General features: G+C 38.9%; 1 pseudogene; it reads right to left on the bottom strand.

Moving 5' to 3' along the window:
* Window positions 1-59: 59 nt before the first annotated feature.
* LOC114489013 lies at window positions 60-22,627 on the bottom strand (annotated as a pseudogene).
* Between the last annotated feature and the right edge of the window lie 749 nt (window positions 22,628-23,376).

The raw sequence follows: 23,376 nt of genomic DNA, 5'->3' as shown, positions 1-23,376 counted from the left end.
GAACTTTTTTATTTTGCTAATGTACAAAGAGAATATTAACAGTCCACTTTTTATGGTTTCTAAACACCACCAGCTATTTCTGGAAAGGCCCAACCCACCTTCCTTTCTATCCACTGAATTAATTTATCTTCGCAGAAGTTTTGTCGGATGTTTCCTTTGTTGGCCTCTCCATGTTGCTGTTTCATTTGAAAGACTTCACTTTCTAATTGTGCAATAGTCCTTTCAATCGCATAATTCTTAATGACCAGGAATACACAATTTGACTCCATTTCTCTTAATTTAAATCCTTCTGTCAGTTGCATGTTCTTTTGCTGCCCATTTAAATCTTGAATATGTTTCCTTCGCTTCTGGAATCCATTCTGTGCATGTTCAATTACATGAACTAGATTTGCATTATATACTTTCCAGGCGTTGCATTCATGCTGTGACATTAGTTCCATATTCTCAATCCGAACCGCTTGATGCTCCAACTGGGCCATGGAATTGTTCACATGTTCTTGCCATGCAGTCATATCGTTTTTCTGACCCAAAGAAGGGGCTGGAAGTTTGTATCATTTCATACTGACAATTCAAATTGTCAGTAGCCAGTCTTTCAAATTCATTTCTCATTATGTCTGTTTCAAAAGCAGAATAATCCTGCGCTGTCAGGTAGCTCAGGTAGTGCTTAGTAGGTCAATATCCACGAGTTTCCTCCTCCACCAGCACCACAGCCACTTCCCGCACACCAGGCACTTCATAACCTTGGTCAAAATACCACATCCACCACAACCTTGCCAGCCACCAGCCCAGTGCCGGCCACGCTTATGTTCGTCTGAGTTTTCCGAGTCTGCTATATTAATAAATTCTCTAATGGTTCAACAACTTTCCATTCTTGAAATAAATCCAATTGATCGTTATCCTCATATATATTTTGCTCAGTATATTGGCTAATATTTAAATAGTTTAATATTCGTGACCAAGAATGAAGCTGACTATAATTTTTTCTTGTCTAGTTTTTGTATAAAATTACATGAGCCTCATAAAATTAGTTAGGGGATGTTTTTTTTTTTATACTCTCTTAATTTTAAGAGTCTAAGATTAGAATTGTTCGTTCCTTGAATCTTGGTAAACTTGCCTATAAAACTGCCTGGACCTGGTGTTTTCTTTGTGGGAAAAATTTTAAATACTGATAAAATTTTATTAACGATTATAGGCTGGGTAGTAATCAAATCATTTAACAGCCAATTAATAGTCACACAAATCAACCAGAATGGACTCTGTCCCCAAACAGTATGGCTGTGCAAGCTAAATAGCTTTGATAGTTTAAATTTCAGGTTTTAAACTTTTTACTTAAGTCAGTTTTGTCAATTTAGATTTCCAGGCATTTGTCCATTTTACTTAAGTTTTTAAATGTATTGATAAGTTACTTGTAAAATTTTATCTGTGTAACTGCTGTGATATTTATGATTGCCTTTTTTTTTTCTTAAAATTTGTATCTGCTCTCTTTAGCAATTTGTCAAGGACTTATCAGGTTAATTTTTCACAGTGAACCAGGATTCTGCTTTGTTGATCCTTTCTACTGACTGTTAATTTGTTTTATTAATTTTTGCCTTTTTCATTACTTCCTTTATTCTCTTGTATTTACACTTTTTGTCATTGCAACTCTTTTTTATTAATGTAAATAATATAAGTCTACTCACTTCTGATGATCACTTTAGCTATATCTCACAAACTTTTCTATATAATTATTGTTGATGGTTCTGAGTATTTTCTTATTTCCCTTTGCTTTCCTTTTTGACACATAAGGAATTTAGAATTATGTTTTTAAATTTAAAGTTTTTATTTTTTGTTATTAATCATGGTGTGGTCAGGGAATGTGATCTACATGATAGTGATTCTTTGACATTCATTGATTTTGCTCTGTGGGCTAGGAAACTGTCAATATTTACATTGCTCTCAGAACAGAAGATATATTCTTCAGTTATTGGTTTGTTTATTGTGATGGTCAAATGATCCATATTCTTATTGAAACTTGTATCTTGTCAATTTCTTTAACATTTTTTATTTTTCAAATACAATTTTCTGCCTTTTCCCCTCACCCCTCCCTACCACACCAGCCCTCCCCATCTCCCTCCCCTGTTTCCACCCCCCACCCCCTTGTTATTGTCCATGTGTCCTTTATAATTGTTCCTGCAAACCCTTCGCCTTTTCCCCCTATAATCCCCTCCCCTATCCCCTCTGGTCACTGTCAGCCTGTTCTCAATTTCAGTTCCTTTGGCTATATTTTGCTTGCTTGTTTTTTTTGTTGATTAGGTTCCAGCTAAAGGTGAGATCATATGGTATTTGTCTTTCATCGCCTGGCTTATTTCACTTAGCATAATGCTTTCCAGTTCCATCCACACTGTTGCAAAGGGTAGGAGCTCCTTCTTTCTTTCTGCTGCATAGAATTCCATTCTGTAAATGTACCATTGCTTTTTGATCCATTCATTTACTGATGGGGATCTAGGTTGCTTCCAGCACTTGGCTATTGTGAATTGTGCTGCTATGAACATTGTGTTACAGTCTCCAGGGGGTTCCTCCCCACCTTCTGGGTTCATTTTGCCTGCCACCTGAGGAAAGATATCTCTTAATACCAGAGATCAGTGAAAAGGAAAGGAATTTATTACTCATTTGAAATAACACAAACTAAAGTTCCCCACAAATGCACAGTCCTCCCAGCACCCTCCACGTGGCAAAAGGGAGCACTTCCAGAGCCTCATGGTCCTGACTCTCACCCAAGCCTCATGGTCCCAACCAAGACACCAAAGCCCCATGGTCCTAAATAGACACGTGGTCCTAAAAAGAGAGACCCCCAATGGCTGCTGTGCCTCCATTTAAATCCCAGTGATAATCTTCCTCTGCAGCCCCACTTCCGGCTCCTCTCACAATTGACCACAGCTGCTAGCATTCTGAGCAGGTGTGGCCCTGTGGTGTAGAGCCAATTATCTCCAAATTCTTCTGTACCCTATTATAAATCCCTGTTTGGGGCTCCTCTTTTGGCTGCACCCTATTACAATTTGGGTGCATAGGTTCTTTTGGATTGGTGTTTCAGGGTTCTTAGGATAAAATCCTAGCAGTGATATTGCTGAGTCAAAAGGCAGTTCCACTTTTAGTTTTTTTGAGGAAATTCCATACAGTTTTCCATAGTGGTTGCACCAGTCTGCAATCCCACCAACAGTGTACTAGGGTTCCCTTTTCTCTGCAACCTCTCCAACATTTGTAGTTTGTTTGTTGCTTTGTTTATGATGGCCATTCTCAATGGTGTGAGGTGGTATCTCATTGTGGTTTTAATTTGCATCTCTAATAGCTAGCAATATTGAGCATCTTTTCATGTGTCTCTGGACCCTCTATATGTCCTCCTTGGAGAAGGATCTGTTCAAATCCTTTGCCCATTTTTTTAATTGGGTTGCTTGTCTTCTTAGAGTGGACTCATGTGAGTTCTTTATATATTTTGGAGATTAAACCCTTGTCTGAGGTATCATTGGCAAATATGTTTTCCCATATGGTTGGTTCTCTTTTCATTTTAGTGCTGTTTTCTTTAGCTGGGAAGAAGTTTTTTATTTTGATGAGATCCCATTTGTTTATTCTTTCCTTTATGTCCCTTCCTATGTCTAGGGGACATATCAGTGAAAATGTTGCTACATGAAATATCTGAGATTTTCCTGCCTATGTTGTCCTCCAGGACTTTAATAATGTCACAACTTACATGTAAATCTTTTATCCACCTTGAATTTATTTTTGTGTATGGTGTAAGTTGGTGCTTGGGTTTCATTTTTTTTTTCATGTAGCTGACCAGCTCTCCCAACACCATTTGTTGAAGAGGCTATTTTTACTCCATTTTATGCTGCTACCCCCTTTGTCAAATATTAATTGACCATAGAGAGTTGGGTTTATTTCTGGGCTCTCCATTCTTTTCCATTGGTCTGCGTGTCTGTTCTTATGCCAGTACCAGGCTGTTTTGATTACAGTGGCCTTGTAATACAGTTTGATAACAGGTATTCTGACCCCTCCTACTTTGCTCTTCTTCCTTAAAATTGCTGCAGCTATTCAGGGTCGCTTATGGTTCCATATATATTTTTGAAGTGTTTGTTCTGTATCTGTGAAATATGCCATGTATCAATTTATAAATTGATCTATTAAAGTATCATTTAATAGATATTGTGTTGAATTTATAAATTGCTTTGGGCAGTATGGACATTTTGATAATGTTAATTCTTCTGATCTATGAACACCATATATGTTTTCATTTATTTGTGTCTTCCTTACTTTTTCTTCAGTGATGTATAGTTTTCTGAGTACAGATCTTTTACCTCCTTGGTTAGGTTTACTCCTAAGTACTTTATTTTTCTTGTTGCTATATCAAATGGGATTTTTCTTCCTGATTTCTGTTTCTGATGTTTCATTGTTGGTATACAAAAATGTCTTTGATTTCTGAATATTGACTTTGTATCCCTCTGTTTTGCCAAATTCATTTATTAGGTCAAGCAGTTTTGGGGTGGAGTCTACAGGATTTTCTATGTACACTATCATGTCATCTGCAACAATGACAGTTTTGTTTCCTCCTCTCCAATTTGGATGCCTTTTATTTCCTTTTCTTGTCTAATTGCTGTGGCTAGGACTTCCAATACTATGTTGAATAGAAGTGATGAAAATGGACAATCTTTCTTGTCCCTGATCGTAGTAGGAAAGATTTTAGCCCATTGAGTATGATGTTGGCTGTAGGTCTCTCATATATGGCCTTTATAATGTTGAGGAATGCTCCCTCTATTCCCACTTTGCTGAGTGGTTTCATCATGAATGGGTACTGTACCTTATCAAATGCTTTTTCCACATCTATTGATACAATCATGTGATTTTTATCTTTTCTTTTGTTTATGTGATGTATTACATTTATTGATTTGTGAATATTGTACCATCCTTGCAACCCTGGGGTGAATCTCACTTGGTCATGGTGTATGATCTTTTTAATGTATTTTTGGATGCGGTTTGCCAATATTTTGTTGTTGAGGATGTTAGCATCTGTGTTCATCAGCAATATTGGCCTGAAGTTTTTTTTTCTTTGTTGTGTCTTTATCTGGTTTTGGGATTAGGATGGTACTGGCTTCATGAAAGGAGTTTGGGAGTCTTCCATCTTCTTGAATTTTTTGGAATAGTCTATGAAGGATAGGGGTTAGCTCTTCCTTAAATGCTTTGTAAAATTCTCCTGTGAAACCATCTGGTCCAGGGCTTTTGTGAGTTGGGAGTTTTTTGACTACTGCTTCAATTTCGTCTGCTGTTATTGGTCTGTTCAGGCTTTCTGCTTCTTCTTTATTGAGTTTTGGAAGATTACATTTTTCTAGAAATGTGCCCATTTCACCTAGGTTTTCAAATTTCTTGACATATGGTTCTTCGTAGTAATCTCTTACAGTCCTTTGTATTTCCGTGGTATCAGTTGTAGTCTCTCCTCTTTCATTTCTGATTGTGTTTATTTGGGTTCTCTCTCTTTTTTTCTTGATGAGTCTGCTTAAAGGCTTGTCGATTTTGTGTATCTTTTCAAAGAACCAGCTCCTGGATTTATTGGTCCTTAGAATTGGGCTTTTAGTCTCTATGTCATTTAAGTCTGCCCTGATCTTTGTTATTTTCTTCTTTGTACTTGCTCTGGGCTGTCTTTGTTATTGTTCCTCAAGTTCTTGTAGGCATAGGGTTAGATTGTTTATTTGAAATGTTTCTATTTTTTTTAGGTAGGCCTGTATCACTATGAACTTCCCTCTCAGGGCTGCTTTTGCTGTGTCCCATAAGTTTTAGGTTTTTGTGAATTCATTTTCATCTGTTTCCAGAAACTTTTTGATTTCTACCTTGATCTTATTCTTGACCCATTCATTGTTTAATAGCATGCTATTCAATCTCCATGAGTTTGAGTGTTTTTGAGTTTTTTCCTTGAGGTTGGTTTCTAGTTTCAGTCCTTTGTGGTCAGAGAAAATGCTTGCTCTGATTTCAATTTTCTTGAATTTGTTGAGGCTTGTTTCGTGTCCCATCATGTGGTCTATTTTTGAAACTGTTCTATGTGCATTTGAAACGAATGTGTATTTTGTTTCCTTGGGATGAAAAGCTGTATATATATATATCAGTTAAGTTCATTTGATCCTGGACATTGTTCAATGTCACAATATCTTTGTTAATATTTTGTTTGGAAGATCTATACATTTTTGACAATGGGGTTTTAAAATCCCCTACTATAATTGTGTTTCTGTCAATATCTTTCTTGAAGCCCCGCAAGAATTTCCTTATGTATTTGGGTGCTCCTACCTTGGGTGCATTTACATTTACAATGTTTATGTCTCCTTGATGAAAACAAAGTATTCCCTTGAGTATTATGAAGTGACCTTCTGGGTCTCTCTCTATGGCCTTTTTTTGGAAGTCTATTTTGTCTGATATGAGTATTGCTACCCTGGCTTTTCCCCCTTGTCTGTTTGCTTGTAAAATTTGTTTCCAGACCTTCACTTTCAGTCTGTGTAGGTCTTTTATCCTGAGGTGGGTCTCTTGTAGGCAGTGTATGTTTGGGTCATGCTTTCTTATCCAGTCAGCTTTTCTATGTGTTTTGATGGAGCATTGAATCCGTTCACATTTAAGGTTATTATTGATAGGTACTTATTCATTGCCATTTTTTCATACCTGTGTTCCTCTCTCACTCTTTTCCTTCTTTTTCTTAAAGCAGTCCCTTTAGCATCTCTTGCAGAGCTGATTTGGTGGGGGTACATTTTTTTAGACTTCTTTTGTCTGGGAAGCTCCTTATTTGGCCTTCCATCTTAATTGAGAGCCTTGCTGGATAAAGTAGCTTTGGTTGCAAGCCTCTGGTTCTCATTACTTGGAATATTTCTTACCATTTTCTTCTAGCTTGGAGCATTTTCATTAAGAAGTCACCTGCTAGACTTATCAGGGCTCTCTTGTATGTTACTTCCTGTTTCTCCCTTGCTGTCTTTAAGATTCTCTCTTTGTCTTGGAATTTTGCTATTTTAACTATGGTGTGTCTGGAAGTGGGCCTCTTTGGATTCTTCTTGATTGGGACTCTCTGTGTTTCCTGGGTTTGTGTGACTTTTTCTCTTATCAAATTAGGGAAGTTTTCCATCATTACTTTTTCAAACAGGTTTTCTATCCTTGCTGCTGCTGCTCTTCTTCTTCTCCCCCTCCCCCATCCCTCCTCCCCCTCCTCCTCTCCCAATTATATGGATATTATTATGCTTCATGTTGTTCTGCATTTCTTTTAACCCCTCCTCATTCTTTCTGATTCTCTTTTCCTTTTCTTGCTCCTTATGGGTGTTTTTTTCTACCTTGTATTACAACTCTCTGATCTGATCCTCTGCTTCATGTAGCCTGCTTTTGATTCCTTCTACTGTGTTCTTCAGCTCAGAAATTGTATTCTTCTCTTCCTCTTGGCCCTTGTTGATAGTTTCTATTTCCTTTTTCATGTTGATATAGTTTGTACTGAGTTCGTTGTAGTTTCCCTGTAGTTTCGGATAGCTGATTGCAAGCTCATTGAGCTTCCTGATAACCATTGCTTTAACTCAGTATCTGATAGCTGACTTGCCTCTGTTTCATTTAGCATTCTTTCTGAGGCTTCCTTCTTTACTTTCATTTGGGGTTTGTTTCTTTGTCTTCCTATTGTTTGTGAGACTCTTCTTGTTAGCCTTTGCTTATTAATAAGATTGATCTGTTCTGCCTCCCTGGGTTTCTGTTGTGAATTTCTATTGTGAAGACCTGTGAGATTCAGTGGTGCAGTCTCCTCGATCCTGAGCTCGCTGCTTTTGAGCTGTCATTTATGTTGGCTCTCTGTATGTCTTTGGGTTTTGATTGTTGTTGGGTCTTTCTTTGGTGGGTCCTCCCCTCCGGCTGGTTAACTGAGGGTCACTCCATCCACCACCTCTTATACTCTGTTGTGCAGGTGTGGACAGGTTGTGTTGAAGCTGATTCTTCTGTGTGTGTGAGGTTTTGAGGCTTCTCTCTTGCTCTTGTTCAGTTTTCTGTTCTGGCTAATTTCTCCACCATTTAGTTGTATTTCTAGATTGGTCCTGGATTGAGGTTAGTGTGGCTTCCACTCCCTCCTTCACCTACTTTTGTTGGTGGTTCCTTCGTTGGTGGGTTTCCTCTTCCAGCAGGTATACTGGTGTTCACAACTCCCATCTACTCTTTTCTGTGATCAGTTGGAAGGGGAAGGCAAAATGGTTTAAGACAGCAGGAGTATATTGTATGGTATTAAAAGTACCAACCCCCAGAGAAGAGATAGAAGATCCTTTGAATATGTATAGTGTTCACTGTGATATTTCATCCCACTAGCCACTTCTTAGAAAGGGTGGAAGAAAGATAAGATTCTTGTTAGGGGCAGGTTGTGAGTTGTGAGTTGGATCTAGAGAACAGTGAGCTTGTGGGAGGTCAGATTACGAGGTAAAGTGAGAGTAAAGGATAGAAAATAGGTGTAGTGTGCAAGAGAATAGAGTTAACCACCACAGTAATAAAGTTCAGGAAACAGTGAAGTGAGCTAAGATGCAGGAGGGGTGCTGTGTAGTATTTACAATTGTGTACAACAGCAATTATTTACAATAATAATGGAGCCACAGTCATATGACAGAATCTATGTGATCTGAATAACAAGAATAGTAAATACAGGACCTAGAGTAGTGTGCTATTGAAACACAGGTGAAGAGGAAGACAGAAAATTAAAAATCCACTATGAAAGAGAGAACAAGGAAAGCCAGTCAAACAATGCAATTTAACAAACCAAGTGAAGAAGATTAAACAGAAAGAAGAGAAATACAAAAATACCAATAAAATAAAAGATATAAGAATATTAAAAAATATTAATAATACAAATACACAATAACTTGCATGTTCTCTGCAGTAGGAAAGTGAAATTTGTCTCACTGTCTCAGCTGTTGGGATGACCCCTCTTTGGTTCTAACTCTGGTCTTTTCACAGCTCCAGGTTTTATTATCTCACTTGTGGGAATTAAAAAAAAAAAAAAGAGGAAGGAAGAAGGAATAAAAAAAGAAAGAAGGAAAGACATGAAGAAGGAATTTAAAAAAAAAAAAGCTTTCTGCTGGCTTTAAAACAGCCAAGCCAGTTCTGCTGGTCTTCCTGGGTCCAGCAGGCTGAGCAGGGATTGGTTTCACTTTTCTCCTTTCCTGAGCTGCACTTGCACTCTTCACAGTTGCCCAGCCCCCTGCCCAGTTCCTCAGTTCACTACCGGGCCCCCAGTGCCCTTCTGCATCCAGCCTACACCTTCAGTCCACCGGTTGCACTGTCCTTCAGGTGCACTGATTTGGGGCAACTCACACACCATCTTCTCACTCTTTGCTGTCCTAGATGCTGGGGGCTCTCAGCACCCCTTAAGGCTAGTTCATCCCATGCCCCTCTACTCCACTGAGTTGTCTTTCTGGGGATTGCTGACTCCCTGAGGCCTGCAGCTCTTGTCTTCAGGGGCGTCTCCACCTTCCTTTTAGAGAACCAGTGGGCCTTGCAGGGCCCTGAGTGCAGGTGTCGGGTGGGAGGTGCCTCTGGGTGGTGGGGTCAGGAGTGCTCCATCCCAGAGCTGTGGGCCTGAGCACTTGACCTCTGCTTCTGGGGCTGGACAGGAAGCCCCCAGGCTGCGGGATCTGGTGCATGCTATCCCAGGGCTGTGGGCCTGAGCTTGAAACCCAACGGGAGTAGGGGCACAGGAGCTGGGGGTGGCTGCAGCAGAGAATTCCCCAAACAGCCACTGAGTGCCTCTTTTTTCACTTTTTCTTTTTGAAAAATGCCTCCTATTCAAGCCTGCTGCTCTAAGCAAGTGCCTGGCTTGTCACACAGCCCCACTCTCCAGCCAGACCAGGGACTGTCAGTGTCAGGGTCTGTTACTGCCCATCTCTTCCCAGCTGGTGTCCATAGTCTCAGTGGCTGCACACTGCCCCTGTGTGTTTGCCACTTCATCCTTATTCCTTCCTGTGACTTAAAGCATCCAGGTCCCTCCTGGTGCTGCTCAAACCTTGTTTGGCAGGGGAGGGATTCATTGACCTCGCTCTCTCCCAAGAATCCTGTGGCAGACCCGGCGGGCGCTGGGCCTAGGGCTGCAGCCACCCTAGTCCCCGCCCTGGTCCCAGGGACCTTATTGTCCTGAAGCACTCTCCTTACTGTCTGATTTTTCTATGTCCTCTATGATTTTTAAGGACAATTTTTTAATGTCCATCCAATCTTCATATATGCTGGGATACTGTTGGCTGTTCACCCCATTCCTCAGAAGATTGGCTGGGTGTTTCACCTGTGAGCAGGGGGAAGTGGACTCCACTCCTGCCTGTCTCGCCGCCATCTTCACATCTCTTTTATCTTGTCAATTTCTGACAAGATTTGTTAAAGTCTATCCCAGTAATGGCGTATTTGTCAATTTCTTTTTCTTGTTTCTTACATATTTTTTGCTTGGTGCTTTTTGAAGCTCTATTATTAGAAGTACATAAGTTTAGAATTGTTTATATCTTCTAATGAATTGGACTTTTCTCAATAGGTAACGAACCATCTCTAGCAATGCCTTTGCCTTAAAGTATTGGGTTAGTCAAAACCTTTAGTTTTCCCCGTAAGATGGCTCTAGTAGCACTTAGTTGTCTTTAACTTCATTTGAAACAATTTTGTTAGATTGCAATGTGACAACTGTTATATCAGCATGCATTTAAAAAAACTATCAGAATTGGTGAATTTTTGTACAGTCATTTTAATATTTAAGGTGGAACAAAGTATGCAACATTTTTGGCATATTAGGCTTTATTATTTCAAGAAAGGTAAAAACAACTGAAATGCAAAAGAGTTGTGCAGTGTGTAGAGAAGGTACTGTGACTAATTGAATGTGTCAAAAGTGATTTGAGAAGTTTCTAGGTACTACTGACATTTTGGCTAAATAATTCTTTGCTGTGGGGCTATCTGATGCATTGGAAGATGTTTCACAGCACCCCTGGCCTCTACCCACTAGAAGCCAATAGTGAGAAGTAGTTGACATACTCAAAATATCCAAGTCACTAAAGTTACTGGTGAAAATGAAAAATGTGTTTTTTATTTTATGGAAAAAACTAGATGGACTTTTTCGCCAACACAATATTTTTATTTCTCTGATGATAATATGTTTATACATATTTTCTTTTGGTTAATATTTATTACATGGTTTAACTTTTTACTTTCAACTCTTCTATGAACTTATTTGTTTTACATGTGTCTCTTATAAACAACATGTGACAAGACTTTGCTTTTTATATACTCTGATAAAGAATATAGTCTTCTTACCCTTATTGTTATTTTAATATACTTGGATTTCCAAGGAACATGTATAAAGGACCTATGACAAAGACAGCAGAGGGGAGCTATGATTGAATGTGGGAGGTAGGGGTGGGTAAGGCAGGGGAGAGGCATAAGGGGAGAATAGGACAACTGTAATTGAACAACAGTAAAAAAAATGTAAAGAACAAATAGAATTCTTGTATCTTGCTGGTGAGAGAGTAAATTGGCACAACTACTTTGGAAAATTCTTTAGGTAACAAATAGGTAATGAACCATCTCTAGCAATGCTTTTGCCTTAAAGTATTGGGTTAGTCAAAACATTTAGTTTTCCCCATAAGATGGCTCTAGTAGCACTTAGTTGTCTTTAACTTCTACTTTAACTTTAGCTTCTACTTTAAGTTGATCCTCTATTTCACTGCAAATATTCAACAGAAATCTATATTTGTGTTCAAAGATACATAAAATCATGCTGAAGTTATTACTGTTCCTAATAGCCAAAAATTGGAAGCAGTCTAATTGGACATTAAATATTTGAATGAATAAATAAATTGTGGTATATTTATACAAGGAGTGATGTACAGAAATAAAAATGAATAGTGTATGTCAGCAACAAAATTATCTTGGTAAATTTATGTGAGTTTAAAAATAAATAGCATTCACATATTTTGAATGGTATCTAATGCGTTTAAGAGTTTTTTCTTTTTCATAAAGGATCGTAGGTCACGTCTGTCTTACAGAACTTGGATCATTGTGTCGGGGAGTTGCTGAACACACAGTCACAAAACATTGATGCGTATTAGCTTTGTTCCATCTCAGTGAGAAGATTCTTATTTTAAATATGTTTCTTCTATGTGTTCTGGTTTTTCTATAATGTATATCACAAACTTTAAGATTCAAAAACAAAATAATGTAAAATATCAAAAAATAGTAATATATTTGGATTCCATTGCTACCATCTTATTTTATGCATTCTGTTTTTCTGCTGTTTCTGTTCTTTTTTATTTCTTGATTTGTTGGATTATAGTTTATGCTTTATTTTTTTCTTAATCTGTTATTTCCCTTTATTAGTTTGGAGCTATGTGTTTGGGCTTTTCTTTTGTTCATTGTTGTTATGTTAAATATTTTATGGAGTGTCCTAGTCTTTTAAACATAATATGTGTATGTATAATTTAATGAAGTGTTTAACTTAATAAAGCTTCAGCTGGTCAGTGTTTCACCTTTGTGAACAAAGTGCAGACCTTTGCAAGCCTCATCCCTGATCAGCTCCTTCTAACTTATATGCCATTGTTAAAAGTATCTTATTTCTACATTAAGTATTAACTCTGCAATTAAGACATTATTGTTGTTTAACACAGTCAGTGATTGTTTAGATTTAGTCATGTGTTTATTACTTTTTTTGCTATCTGTTTTGGATTTCAGATCTTCTTTCTGGAATGAATTTTCTTCATCTTTATGTATATCTTTTAGAAGTTCCTCTAGTGAGTACCAGTAAACTCTCACTTGGGAATTATCAGGAATATTTTTATTTTGCCCTTATTCTTGAAAGGTAGTTTTGCTGGGTATAGGAATCTAGAGCATCAATTCTTTTCTCTCTGCATTTTGAAGATATTATTCTACACTCTTCGTCCATTTTTCTATTGATAAACATGCCACATAGATGTTGTTCCCTTGTGAGTAATCTGTATTTTTCTCTCTCACTACTTTAAGATTTTTGTCTTTGTCTGCATTTGACCACAATGTGTCTTGGTGTGAATGCATTTTTATTTGTCCTACCTTGAGTTTTTGAGGCCATATGGAAATTTCCATGATAAAATGAGAGCTACTCTAAAAGAGTTATATTCCACCCTTGCCTGTCCCCAGCTAGCCCCCCTCCACTTCTTTGTTTGGATGCAGTTATGAGATCCAGAGCTTTGAGAATCACCTTGAAACCACAAGGTGACAAACACAAGAATGGAGAAATAGGAGAGAAAAAACCCTTGTCCTTGATATAACCTCAGTGAGAACTGGCTTATCTACTTACAGACTTCATGCTATAGAGAATAAGAATTGCCTTTTTTGTTTAATGTGTATTCTTTAATCAGGTATTATATTGCATCTAAACACAGTCTTAAACCAGGATACTTTATTTGTCCTGTGAAATGCAACAGAACATTGTAACAAAGTAAGTAAACAATAATGTTTTTCAAGTGACTACTATATCATTTTGTATCATATACTTTGCAAAGGTGTTTTGTCTTTTAGCATATGTCTTAATTCATGACTAGTAAGAAAAGATTAATCATTGATTAGAGACAATTTTGTAAGATTTTTCCTTTCAACTGAAAATTTATTTGGAAACATATATACAAATGTATGCTGGGGTTGCCTTTAAAACTTAGTGTTGTGACTCATTGTCATTTAAACAGTTTTGGGTCTTAAAAGTAAAATTATATTTTTTAAACATTTTACTTATTTATTTTTAGAGAAAGGTGAAAGGAAGGAGAAACAAAGGGAGAGAAACATCAGTGTGTGTGAGATACATTGATTGGCTGACTCTCACACCCCCAATCAGGGACAGGCCCGCAACCCAGACACGTGCCCTGACTGGGAACTGAACCAGTGACCTTTCTGTCTGCAGGCCGGCGCTTAATCCACTGAGCCACACCATCACAGGCTTAATGTGAAATTATTAAAAATTATTTCGTTGCTGCCATTCCCATGATACGTCACTCTGGGGGAGTAAATCTCCCCAGATTTAAGCAAATCTGGGGAGATTTGCTTAAAGTAGGAATCCATGAAAATGTATTTATCTTGTTAAAACAAAAGTCATGCATGTGCAAGAAAATAATTTTATTGGTTAAGATATATGGAAAGTCTGGCTATGTATTTGTATAAAAACCCCTCTTTTGGTTGAATGCCCTGGTATAGCAACCATTAAAAGACTGGCAGTTCTAGTTGCAGGGGTGTCCAACCTTTTGATGTCTTTGTGCCACACTGGAAGAAGAAGAGTTGTCTTGGGCCACACATTAAATACACAAGCACTAACAAAAACTGATAAGCAAAAAAAGAAGGTTTTAAGTAAATTTACCATTTTTTGTTGGGCTGCATTCACAACTGTCCTGGGCCACATGCAGCTCGTGGGCTGCAGGGTGCACTCCCCTGTAGGATCTGATCTTGACTGCAAATGCTCATTGCATTTTGCCTCCATAAATCTGTGCACTATATTCAAATGACCTGCATTTGATGTTTGAAAAATAACCTCAACTGTCACTCTAAACAAAATGTAATAAATGAATGACAATTTAGAGTCACAAAAGTTTTCTCTGTGTATTAATTCATTATTATTGATAGCATTTATCAATAGTCTCTATTCCTTTGCTAATGAATAACTACTGTATTCATTGGGTCACCAGTATTTATGATTAAAGTGTCTACTATGCTAGCTTCTGGAGTCCTAATGCCTGCCTAATGTCCTGTTCTCATGGAGTTTTAGCCTTGGGGGAAGGCAGAGTACACATCAATCAAATAATCAAACAAGAAGTATAGCTCAGCAAGTACCACAAAAGAGAAATAACTGGCCCTAAAAAGAGAGATTTGAACAAATCATTGAGATCACTTCTCTGATGTGATAAGTAGAAATTAACTGAAGGCTGACAGATGAGTAGGTGTTAACTGAGTGAAGAGCAAGTGAAAGTAGGCATGGCAAAGGTCCTGTGATAAGATGAAGCCTGTGGAATACAAAGGACTGGGAGAAGGCTAATGTGGCTGGTACAGAAAGTTGAGGCTGTCAGAGGGAGGTATAAGGCCAGAGCATGCAGGGTCATGTAGGTAGAGGAGCCATAACAGGATGTGGCATAGAATAGTAAGGTAGCTAAAAACAAGGGATGAAAGTAGCTTGAAGATGGAGAGAAGGTAGATTTGAGAGCCACTTAGAAGTCAACACTCACAAGTTCTAGAGATGGATTTGGTATAGGAAATATGGTAAAGGAAAATGTGCAGGATGACTCAAGTTTATCACTTGTGCAACTTAATGGATGTAGCAGCATTTACTCAGGTGTGGAATGTTGGGATGATACCAGGTTTGGGGAGGAAATCGTGAGTCCTGCTTTAGACATGTAGGGTTTACAACTCGGAGATACCCAAAAGGGAATCCCAAATGAGCAGCTAGATAAGCAGGATTTTGGTGCTCAGAGTGGGTATATAAATGAGCGAGACATCAGCATACATGTGGTAATTGGAGCCTGGGTATGGAGGAGATCCCTCAGAAATAGCACTTTAAGAATAGGAAAGAAACAGAAGCCAAAAGGGAGAGTACCTCACACTTAACAGTACTTAGAGTTCTCCTCTGAAACTGAAAAGCAGAGGAGAGTGAATATGAACAGTAAGTGAGGGCAATCTGTGGTCACAATTCAGAACGGCTGCAGATGTAAAACTCATGCACCCTACAGATCAGGAGTACCAACTGTATCTTTGTTTGATTTTGTGTACCCACAGAAAACAAAACTCTCAGGTTACTTAACCTTGAATGAAACTGATATCCTAGGAAGAGCTTTCTCTTCTAGCTTGTACATCCTCTGATACGGTTCTGAACTCTTCTATCTAGGGGCATGAATGCCCTCTTTCAAGGATCATGAAAGTAAAATTCTGTTTTAGAAAGCTGGGAAATTGTAAACCCAGAGAGGCCAGGAGACTGTCAAAGGTTGCTGACAAAGTCGTAGAATGCTGGCAAAGCCTGGCTCTCATGGTTCCTCACCAGTGTTCAACCCACCAGCAAACATCAAACAAAAGTTGATAAATAGTTATCGAGTACCTACTAGGGTACCAGGTAGTGTCTCTCCCACTACATCGTGTGTGTGTCAGACTTAGCTGGGGTTTCAGGCCCCAGTAATGCACTCGCAGACGTGCATACAGGGCTCTGTGTCATTAGGTTTGGTCTGCACTCACTAAGACAGATCATTCATTCTTAGGGAGAAGGAGGCTTAACAGAGGTGAATCAAGATAAATTGGATGATCCAGCTTGAGGGAGTTGCAGATGTAAGTGAGGAGGAGGAGGAAGAAGAAGAAATGGGAGGGAGAGAGAGAGAATCCAGAATGGGAAAGAGATTAAAGAAGTTGTTACTCTCCCCCCAACCAGCTCAGCTGTCTTAGGAAGTACACATGTCTTTTAAGAAGGAGCAGGTTGCAGTTGGCTTGGAGGCAGGTATGCCATTCACCCACCTGTGAAAGCTGTATTCTGAGAACAGCAAATGTATTCTAAGGTGTAGTTGCTGAGACAGGGTTGTGATGGTGTCCTGCAGGAGAATATGAGTGTCAGCTTGCCAGGGAAGCCCTGAAAGCATGTTGCAACCTCTTTCTCTCTCCATCACACAGACACACTTTCCACAGAACTTAAAGAGCTGGGCTATTCCAGGGGCTTGAAAAAGCCCAGAAATGTTGAAAAGTGTTTCTCTCTGTGAACACTGCAGGGTGTTCCCCCTCATTCAGCGTAGGAACCCCATTTTAAGCTTGCATAGGAGAGAGGTTCTCATGGCCAGGAACGGTCACTGTAGACTCAACAGTGTTCTCTATAATGAAGACATGGAACTACAGAAGCCTGTAGTCTGACCTGAGGGCTGAGAGCTTGGTGTCTGCAGGTGACCACACTTACCAGTCCCTGGGACAGACACGTTGCGTAAGATGACTCCCAGTCCATCTACCACATGATCTCTGATTGATGGAGCTCAGCCTTCTTCCTGGGTCAAATGGCATCACATTTAAACAATTAAAATAGTGATGCCTTAGAAACAAAAGAAACAGGAGTCCAGCTGAGCATGCCTTTAACAGCCATTTCTGTCATCAAAGGGGGCTGCAGCTTGACTAGCTGGAGAGGAGAGTAGCTGCTAGTGAGGTGTTTGGATTCCTTCTGTTTCCACTATGTTCCTGGTCATTAACGTGGGGGATCTCCACAGAGCTAAAGGTTACTTATACACAGGAAGCACATTCATATTAGTACAAGTGTTTTCCTTTCTCAGCGATGGAAGCGCTCCACTCACAGGGAGTCGTGACAAATCAGAGCATCAGCCCTTTCCGCTGGGTAACCAATCAGTCTTGCTCTTCAAATTGCTGACCTAAAAAAGGATACTTGAGAAGGAGCATGTCCTTTTTTTTTTTCCTTTCAAGAAAGCAATGCCAGAAGCTGACTTCCTTGTACACTTAGATGCACCACAAAAAGAAAAGTGAGTCACTCTGCGTTTTCTAACTTTAGTTTATAGAAGCAAAGCACTGAATCATACAACTTGTCAGGGAAGACCTAGATATAGTTTTTTTCTAGATAATGTTTTTATTAAAGTACCTAAATTCTATTTTGGTGGTAGAATTGTGGGATCCGGCACTACAATTGTCCTACTCACTAGAAATTGGGCAGATCAGGATGTGATTTTCCAGCAGAGATATGGTAGGACCACCTCATAATGGCCTACGCTCATTAGGATCAGCCACCTTCAGGTCAAAGGTTTCCCATGCACCACACCAAAAAGGAACACTAAAAGTAACATTGGGGAAACCATTGTAGACTCAGTCCAAATATTGATATTAATCATGTAGTGGGTGGAATGAAGGATTTTGAAAAAGGTCACCTATTCACCCATTAAAACTGGGTAAAACCTATGTATAAAACATATTGAATAGATATAATCCAAATTCAAGTTTTTCTGCAAACCAAAACAATTTTCTCAGAAGTCTGATATAACAGAATTAGCCTAACCAAATAAGTAGTCCTATTTCCTGAGTTCTTCCTTATAAAAGTAGTCCCCTACCCAGTCTTCAATAATTTAAAAACTACTTTTATTATCTCCAATCCTATCTGTGAATTACCTTTCCTTCTGTGCTGATGGATATGTATTTATACAATGTCAGTCATCACAAGCAATTATTGATAACAATACTATGAAATATTTTTAAAACAATAACAATAATGGAGTTGCCTCATTTCACTACTCTGCCATACTTCCTCCCATTAAAGTAACTAAGCAAAATAAAGTAATTTCTGACTCAATTTGTTCCAAAGCCATAATTTGGGGAGTATCTAGTGTTTGGAATATTTGCGTTACTGTTCTCCCAACCATGAAAGGTTTTGTTGTCGTTGTTTGTTTGTTGTAAGATTTCCTGAAGTTATGGACATCATTTATACACACTGCAGTTATGTTCGGTCCCTTGTGGAGTGTTAAAGAACAACGAGCCCAACAAAACCCTCTTCAGCACGAACACTGTGTCGTGTCTGTGTTCATCAGGGTCAGGCTTTGCTTCATGGTCTTCATCCTCCTTTCACCCCTCACAGCATGAGCTGCTGGAAGCTTTCATAACACACACACACACACACACACACACTCACTTGAAGCTGTTTGTGGGGAACTGTACAAGATAAATAAAATAACTTGTTTCTCTTTGAATAATACTCTGAAGGACTTGATCGGGCCCATCTGACAGCTGCGGGTTGGAAATAACCAGATATTCCCCCATCCAGAGTTGCTCTGGCTGATAACAACAACAGAGACCACCATTACACAAACGCATCTCTTACAGGCCACCACAAACTGAACTGAGACTATATTTCTATCTTGTTTGATTCTGACCTCTGTCCGTAACGGACTTAAAGAGAACACGGAATCTGTAGGTTGTCATGGGACAAGGGCTTTCATTCCCTAAAGGCAGTCAGAGGTGGCTGGAATGCGGAAGCATACGCATTCATTGAGGAATACAGCAGCCCACACAGTTCACTGCTTCCCGGTGCTGCACTGCGTGTGTTCTGCCTGAACACCAAATAAAGCAAAGCCCAAGGTATTGTTTCTTTCCTGCATAATTTTAAATAAGATTAAAAGGCATGCTCAAAAATGCCCTCTGCTTGCTCATATGCTGTCTTCAAACAAATCTCAGCATTTCATTCTTCTGAACACACTGTGTATCTTTTTAGTGTCAACCAGTAAATTTTCCAGCTCTGTGAACAAGAAGGGTAGGCAGCCTTCATCTTGGTGGGGGTGGGGCCTCCTTAAGTCACCGTCAGAGTCCCTCAGAGTGAAAGTACTTCTTATTTGTCTTCAGCTAATCAAACAAACAACAACCCCTTGATCTTTAGGAAACTCTTTCTTGTTAAGTAACATTCTGTCTGACTTTTATGTTTCAGCATTCATTGTATATTTAATTATTTTTGAAAGTTTTGTTTTAAACGACTACACTTTTTCATAACTTAAGATAAACATGGGCATGCTTTGTTAAAGATTAAAAATAAATTTCACAGAAAACTGTAATATGTGGCAAAGATAATACCACATGGGGTCGGTATGTTCCCAAACACAATTCTCAGGGGGCCCCTCTAAACAGAGCTTCATTTGAATTCTTGTTCTGAAACTTTCAGGAAGCCCCTGACTCTAACCCACCCTTTCCTGAAACTGGGGAAAGTATGGGAAAAATAAATTACCACTGAAATAAAGCAAGAAGAATCTCAACACATCAGGGGGGTGTGTTCTGTCTTTTTTCAGACTGTGCTCCAAAAGAAAGAAGAAAAAGAAAGAAAGAAGAAAGAAAGAAAGAAAAAAAAAAAAAAAGAAAGAGAAGAAGAAAAGAAAGAAAAAAAGAAAAGAAAAGAAAAGAAAAAGAAAAACAAACCATAGATGTAAACCTCGTAACAGCTTTGAAACAGGGAACACACTGGGATAGCAATTATAAAAACAAATATTTTACATCTCCCAATAGGTATGTTATCAAATAACTGCTTTAATTCAACTTGCGAATGATTAGATCTTATTGCATGAAAAACTTCATCTTACTTGAGCCTTTTGACTTTGGTTGTAATCTTTTTATAAATAGGCCTCCCTTTTGGAAATAATCAAAATAGAAGTAGAACAGGTTTCCTTTGGTGACTCGTTCTTGAGGCTATTCCCCGGAATCTTTGAATGTTAACTTTTCCATTTTATCCTTTCTATTTCAATACATTTCTTCTTGGAAGGAGTCATTGATTTGGGACTAGGATGTCAGAAATATTAATGCAGTTCTTGAAGCAGACGGTAGGTGGAGTTGAAAAGCTATGCCTCTCAGCCAACCCTCATTTCTGGAAGTTGCAAGATAGGTAGGGGAGAGAACGCTGCCTGGGAGAGAGAGAGAGAGAGAGGAAGAGAGAAGAGAGAGAGAGAGAGAAGGCTGGAACCGGAGAACGTGGGTGTCTACAAGACTCCACCCCTCTCACTCCCTTCAGACACTCGCATTTATGACTAGGACCCAACTTCCTTACATTTAAATGGCAAACTATTCCATCCTGATTTAGGAATTCTACCCCAATTAAAGGATTAAATATTAAGACTCAATTGACACTTTGCCAAAGGATTTTAGGTACTCGATGCCAATGATGTTACAACTTCTAATTTGCCAATATCATTCGCTAAAATAAGCAATGATGTATGCATATGAGTTTAGTAAAGTATAAAAAGTGGGTTTTTTAAAATTTTACAATTACAAAAGGCCTTTTACAGATCTGTCCTAGCCCCAAAAATATATTCCTAGAAGAAAATATTTTCCACGGGAGTAATGAAATAGAAATGTTTTCTAGGGTCTTGCTAAAGAACAGTTAGAAATGGATTACCCAAAGATATAAAACAGAGCGGTAACCATGGCACCCAGCTAGGCGTGGAGTGTGATAGGCCATCACAAAGAAATGCCACCGGGGTTCTCTGGAATGAAGTGAGGTGTATTCGTTATTCTTTCCCAGGACCAAAAAACTGACAATAGGTAGGCCTAAGTGAAACTGTTGCTATTTGGACAGGGTTGTAGGAATAAGAAAAAAGACTTTAGAAAGCTACAAGTGTAAGCATATTATGGTTCTGGCATTGGGCCACTGCTCTGTCTGTGAAAAGTAGAGCTAAAAACATTAATTTAGGGTTAAATTTTCATAAAAGTTGGAATTATATAATCTTGGAATTAGAGATCATGTGTACTGACCTCTCTCCAAAAGCAAAAATCCCAAGTAAAACATCTTTGAAAGATGACCTCCCAGACATTTTCTGGAATACTTTGAGGAAAGAAGCTCTTAGAGCTTTTCAGAATAGCCCATTCCATTCCTAAATTCCTGGTTTCAGCATTTCTGTCTCTTTTTTAAAAGATTTTATTTATTTTTAGAGAGAGGAGAAAGCAGGAAGAGAGGGAGACAAACATCAATGTTGCCTCTTGCGCTCACCCCCTATTGGGTACCCAGCCTGCAACCCAGGCCTGCGCCCTGACTGAGAATCAAGCTGGCGACTCTTTGGTTCACAGGCTGGCACTGAATCCACTGAGCCGCACCAGCCAGGGCGAGCATTTCTTAAACTATGGTGGGGAACCTGAAATACACAGACATCTTCTTGGAGGACTAAGACTTCTTCTATACATGATACGTAAATTTTTCTTTTCATTTGGACAACGATCTAAAAAGAACTAATAATGTAAGCATGTAATAGCAACCACTTTTTGAACATTAGTAGACTTATTTTTTGAGCAGTTTTAGGCTTACAGAGAAATTGAGTGAAAAGTACAGAGTGTCCTTATACCCCCTGACCCCTCTACCTCCAATTTCCCCTATTACTAACATCTTACCTTAGTGTAGTGCATTTGCTATCATTGATGGGCTGATATCAGTATGATATTATTCATTCAAGTCCATACTTTATATTAGCCTTCACACTTTATGTCCTATAATGTCTCTGAATTTTGACAAATGTTGTGACCACTTTTTATGTGAGGACCACCAGAAGATATTTTTCAGTGTTTGCTTTTGTTTATATGTTAGTTCTTCTTTCATTGTGTGGGATAATAATGAGGAGAGAGCAGAGCTGGACTAAGTAGGCAAGATCATTCGAGTGAATGTCAGTTTCGGTGAAGGAACGTGACTTCATGTCCTGCCTCACACAGGAAGGTTTCTGTGTGGTTCAGAAAAAGGAAAGAGTTTGGTTCAAGTTGTCATAGCTTACGCAGCGCAGTCTATGCCTGACCGAGACAAACCCATCAGTACTTTGTTATGCTCTGAGTGGTGGTTGTTTTAGGAAAACAACATCATCTTTATTAAAGTGAACTCATTAAATATTGTTTACATTGTAACTTTGCTTGCATTTAATTTATATATTTATAAGTGTAGTTTGTAAATTGTTTAACTTTAAGCATAAAAACTTTATATCTAGTTGCAAGCTCATAACTAGGAAACGTTTATAGAAAAATGTTTGTAAATCCTGGGGAGCTGCAGGAGTATTTTTTCTCTCTCAGGGGTCTGTACCTGTCTCAGGTTTAAGAGCTCTGCTCCAAGTGTTCGGTATATGCACTTCTCTACGTGGAGCGCCGAGTGCCTCCCTGTGAGGTGCACACTCATCCTGGCTCTGCCCTGTAACATCTAATTCTTCTACACAACGGCCCTCTCAAGTATTTTCATGTAACAGTTTCTCAGTGGAAGCTTTCTCTTTTATATTTTAAGAGATTGAAAACAGATTAACATAGTCTTGATCTATGTATATTCCTGGAGGGCAAGTTATAACTCCACTCACCCCCTCCACTGTTGTGATGAGCCGGGGGGTGGAGAGTGCAGCTAGACATGCTGCCCTAACTTACCAGCTCTCAGCAATAAAACCAAGGTCAGCCTGGCCTGATCTGTTCTGAGTGAATGCGTGATGACTGTTAGGGATCCTTCTTGGATTTCTTCTCTGAATGCTCAAGGTCATATCTAGCATGGATTAAGCTAAAGGGTTTACCATTTCTGTAATACTATAGCCTTCTCCCATTTGAAAACCAGAACAACACTTTTCCTACACCAGTGTTCTGAAAAGTCTATCATTCTGTATGATTTCTCTGTGAGAACTGAGAGCTGTTCTTCAGGTAAAACCTCGAGTTATTTTTTCCCAGTTCTGTAGTTACAGTTACCTGGGCCTAGAATGGAGGATGAGCCAGGCTGCTGAAGAGTATTATCAGGCTTGAAAACAAAGAGTTGGGAAGTTACTGCCTAGAAGCTTTGAAGTTCCAATTGAAGTTGCTACTTTGGGGGTGAGGGTAGCAACCTAAGGCCCTGAGGAATTGAGAGGGGTTACAGTCAGTTGCTAAGACAGCAAGAGCCCATTCTTCTAGCTT

This window comes from Phyllostomus discolor, chromosome 2 (genome assembly GCF_004126475.2).
Source record: "Phyllostomus discolor isolate MPI-MPIP mPhyDis1 chromosome 2, mPhyDis1.pri.v3, whole genome shotgun sequence".
In the NCBI taxonomy this organism is placed as follows: Eukaryota; Metazoa; Chordata; class Mammalia; order Chiroptera; family Phyllostomidae; genus Phyllostomus; species Phyllostomus discolor.
Note: the sequence above shows the minus strand (reverse complement) of the source record. Positions and strands in the feature narration are given on the sequence as shown.